The sequence below is a fragment of the Penaeus vannamei genome, chromosome 35 (assembly GCF_042767895.1).
Source record: "Penaeus vannamei isolate JL-2024 chromosome 35, ASM4276789v1, whole genome shotgun sequence".
Lineage (NCBI taxonomy): Eukaryota > Metazoa > Arthropoda > Malacostraca > Decapoda > Penaeidae > Penaeus > Penaeus vannamei.
This window is the reverse complement of record NC_091583.1, coordinates 22,761,603-22,766,843: the sequence shown is the minus strand read 5'-3', so window position 1 is coordinate 22,766,843 and position 5,241 is coordinate 22,761,603.

Genomic DNA, 5,241 nt, shown 5'->3' with positions numbered 1-5,241 from the left:
GACAATTTCCTGTACTAGAGGTTCAATACTCAGTCATTCAGGTTGTTATTACAAGAAATTAATCTAATTTTACTAAGATATATTTAGTCTTTAATACAGTATAATAATTGCATCATTCAGAATTCTTTTAGTCTGATATCATTAGTGTTTTGTCTCGTTTTTTACTTTTTTTTGTCAGTAAATATTATTTGGTATGCTTATGTTACTTTTTTATTTTAATCTTACCGAAGCCAGTAATTCTGTATTACCATTACATGATCACAAAAGAGAAAATCTATTTAATCAACTTTTTCTTCATAGCTATTTTGTTTATCTTTAGGATCTATTTGCATATACGGTAATAAAGGATTTTTTTTTTTTTTTTAGTTTAAATTTTTTTCTGGTTCATAGATTAAAACTTTGCAATCTTTTGAAATAGATGTGTGTCAGCTTCATAGCAATTTATCCTAACTACATATTAGACAGAAATTTTAATTAATAAGAAAATATGAAACAAAGAATAAAATAAATGAAATGAATAGATAAATAAACAATAAAACTCTATCCCTAAAGGTCGTATCCTCAAACATTAAGCATAAGACTTCATCAATGTGTTTATGTCATCGTCTCAGAGAAATAAACTTGGCATCGTGAACTCAGGTCGATTAATCGGGTACTCTCGCGATGGAAACATTTTGTGAGATTTCAGAAATCACGCCCAAATGGACTTCAGGTTGGGGGAGCTGTGTGGGCGTAGGGAAGGGTGGAAGGTAAGGTAAGGGGGGAGGGATTTTAGGGGAAGAAGGTATTTCTCCGCCCTTCCATGTTTTGCTTTTCTCTTTCATTCTCGTCTACGGTTTTGGGCTTCTTCTTCTGCCATATTCCAGGTTCTCGTGTTTATCTTTTTTCGAATGGTCTCGTTCTTCTCACTCTCTTTCCTTACTTTTTTCCTCGCCTCTCTCTCTCTGTGTCTCTCTCTCTCTGTCTCTCTGTCTCTCTGTCTCTCTCTCTCTCTCTCTCTCTCTCTCTCTCTCTCTCTCTCTCTCTCTCTCTCTCTCTCTCTCTCTCTCTCTCTCTCTCTCTCTCTCTCTCTCTCTCCTCTCTCTCTCTCTCTCTCTCTCTCTCTCTCTCTCTCTCTCTCTCTCTCTCTCTCTCTCTCTCTCTCTCTCTCTCTCTCTCTCTCTCTCCCTCTCCCTCTCCCTCCCTCCCCTCTTCTGCCCTTTAGTCATTTGGTCCCATCCTCCTCCCCCTATCTACACCCACACAAACACACACACCCCTCCCCACACCCACGCACCTCCACCTACACTTCCAACTCTCCTCCCCTCCCCACACCTCCACCTCCACCTCCCCCCTCCACCTCCACCCCTCGGCCATCCTCCAACTCCACCACCCCCTCCACCTCCACCCCCACCTCCCCCTCCACATCGGCCATCCTCAAACTCCACCCCCCCTCCACCACCCCCTCCACCACCGCCTCCACCTCCCCCTCCACATCGGCCATCCTCTAACTCCACCTCCCCCCTCCACATCGGCCATCCTCTACCCCTCCACCTCCCCCTCCACATCGGCCATCCTCTAACTCCACCTCCCCCTCCACATCGGCCATCCTCTAACTCCACCTCCCCCTCCACATCGGCCATCCTCTAACTCCACCTCCCCCTCCACATCGGCCATCCTCTAACTCCAACTTCGAATGCTAAACTCAAAGTTCGAGGCCGTGGCACTCTGCCGTGACCTCGAGGCACTCCGGGAACTTTGGTCTTCGGTATCTGTTGTACTGCGGTTGGAGGACTGGAGGGGGAGGGGGTAGAGGGGGAGGGGGGGCGGAAACCCTCCCTCGAATTACCTCGTGTCTGGTGCGTGTGCGTGTGTGTGTTTGGGAGAGAGTTGGAGAGAGAGGGAGAAAGGGAGAAAGACAGAGAGAGAGAGACTGACAGACATAGACAGACAGACAGATTAACAGACAAACAGGTAGACAGACAGACAGATAGGCAGACAGACAGAGAGAATGAGAGAGAGAGAGGAGAGGGATAGAGAAAGAGAGATAGACAGAGAGATAGAGAATGAGAGAGAGAGGGGAGAGGGATAGGGGAGTGTGTGTGCGTGTGTGTGTGTGTGTGTGTGTGTGTGTGTGTGTGTGTGTGTGTGTGTGTGTGTGTGTGTGTGTGTGTGTGTGTGTGTGTGTGTATGTGTGTGTGTGTGTGTGTGTGTGCGTGCGTGCGTATGTGTTCGTTTTGGCTCCAGCTTGTATTGATTTCATCATCATGAGGGTCACAAATCGATTTAGCAGCATTTACATTATACGAAACGATGACACTGTTCAATAATTATTTTAATAATGATTATGAAAATGAGGATACAGGCAATACAAGCAATTGTTGTTAACCGCGATCCGTCAAACATCCCGGGATCACAAAACATAATTACAGCAAACGCAAATGTGACAGAGAAAATGTCGCTCATGTGGTGTCTACACGCACGCACGCACACACGAGTTTCATGTTCAGGTACGAAGGTAAACGAGCATATCTGATCTTTTTTCTTACCCTTCACGCAGGTATTTCTTCTGTTTGTTGAAGCTTTATTTAATCGCATGTAGCATTTTGCTCGCAGTTCCATCTAAAGTATCAGTGACGGTAATATGAAAATGGTACAAAATGGTGCATTGACAATTAACATTTCAAGCAGTCCACATTGCAGGTTGTACACAGCATTTTGAGCTGTAAAAAGCATTTCAGGTTGTACACAGCATTTCTAGTTGTTAACATTTCAAGTTGAACGCACTACGTCAAACTGCACACAGCATTTAAAGCTGTGTACAACATTTAAAGCTGTGTACATTTCAAGTTGCACACAGCATTCCAAGTTGTACACAGCATTTCAAGTTGTTCCCTAGTTCCCGTAGAGCATCCCCGATAGCAACAACAAGGCTGGAACAACAAGTAACTTCGTAGCAAATGTCAGCGCGGATATTTCCTTTCGTCAGAGTGAATACGTGGAACAAGAAATGCGTTTTCTTTCGAAATCGGATTTGATTCTCAGATAAAAGCTCGCTCTCCACTTTGAAACACAACTAAACTCGAGAAAGGCTTTTAAAATGCCAACAATATCAATAAACTCCCTTTGAGAAGTTCCTCCCTCAGACTGTTATTGTCCAGACGCATATATGTTTCCTCTGAATGTCTCCTGCCAAATTGTACAATAACCTGTAGTATGTCCGATGATGTTAATCGCCTTTGCGCCTCCGCTGATAGATATTGAGGAAATGGGGCTTTGGATATAATAGCGCAATAATGTGGTCTAAATAACCCCTAAATCCCTTTGTGGAAATGCGTCAAAGTCCACTTGTTCAATTACGGGTTTTGAGTTTCCAGCGAAAAGTTTCCTAAATCCCTGATTCGTTTTGGGTTTGTTTTTGTTTTGTTCTATCCATTCTGCGATGATGCTGATAACTGGGGAAGATGGTGATCAGCGCAGCATGCTTGCAAGGATGACTACGTTGATATTGCTTGAATTACACAGATATAAACTGCCTCGCTTTGAAGTAAACGTTTCAGTGGGAAAAGCTGTACATCATAAATGACTTTCTCTCGGAAAATGCGCTGGAGAAATATGTCGTAAATCCGTAAGTATATAATTTGTGAAATTAAACTAGTAAGGAAAAGTTTGTCTTTAAGTCTTACTTCCGCCACTTTCCGCAAATGCTTCTGCAATTTAGATACGATCTATTTAAGTTGTTACTGAGTACACATTTCTGCTGATATAGAGCATAAACGTTGAGTGCTTTCCTTTTTCGTATGTTTGAGGTTTGTTTACTTTTGTTGGAGTGTTTTTTAGTAGAAGTAGCAGTAGTAGTGGCAATAACATCAGTAGTATTAGTAACATAAATTGTAGTAGCAGCAGTAATAGCATTAGTTTTAGTAGCAGCAATAGTAGTAGCAGTAGTAATAGTATATTAGTAACAGTAGTAATACCATATTAGTAGCATTAGTAGCAGTAGTGACAATAGTCGTAGTAGTAGTAGCAGCAGAAATAGAAGTAATAGCAGAAGTAGCAATAGTTGTGATGGTAGCAGTAGTAACAGCAGCTCAATATTCCACGAAAGGGCGTCCAGCGTCCTGCAATGTCTTTGGCTTCAATGGCGGCGCGGGACAGGCAGCCATTAATTCCAGCATATATATCGCTCCTCCGATAACCTATGTAACCTTATCTTCAAATCCTGGGAATTGATGATGACGACCGACTGTCCCTGAGGCAAGTGGATTACGCGACAGACAGACAATCCGCGTCTGAATATTTAATCCCGCGGTGTAGAATACGTAGAGCGGGATTCGTTTTCCGCAGATAAGGGCAGCAGGGAAGAGGCGGGTCGCGGTGCGTGCCTTGGAGGTGAGCATCATAGCGAATATTAAAAAGGAATTTTGGTCTCTCCCTCTCTCTCCTTTCGTCCCTTCTCCTTCCCCCTTCTCATCTTTTTTATCCACTTTTCCCATCTCCTCTTCACCACATCCTCCTCCCTTCGCGAGAATCTGAATATTTATCTAAATTAAAATCTTGCAGGAGGAGCTAGTGAGACTCATTACACCTGCGAGCGCTTGCAAGACTAAATGTCTATCCTCAGGGCGAGTGCGGAGGGAAGGTGACATGACTCTCGCCTTTATGCTCGTTCCTCTTTTGTTCTTTTGTTCCCCCGCTTTCTTACCTTGCTTCGTCCTGTCTCCGGTGTTAGTTTTTGTTTGGAATTTCCACTTTTTTTGATGATGGGTTGTTTCGTTTGTATTTTATAAATGCGCACACGCACTCACACGCAAACAAACACACACACGCAGACACGTGTGGAATTCATGATGAACAGATTGCAACAGGAACAACGAAGGGAAGGCCAAGAAAACACACGAATATGCCGAAGGCCTTTTCGCTATTGCTTCGTCAGGTATGCCCTGACGAAGCAATAGCGAAAAGGCCTTCGGCATATTCATGTTTTCTTGCCCTTCCCTTCGTTGTTCCTGTTGCACACACACACACACACACACACACGCACGCACGCACGCACACACACACACACACACACACACACACACACACACACACACACACACACACACAGACACACATAGACACACACACACACACACACACACAGACACACACACACACACACACACACACACAAACAAACAAACAAACACATACACACAAGACGCAGACACACAAAACACACAAAAAGACGCATAAGTATCGGAAACTGAGGAGCAGTAT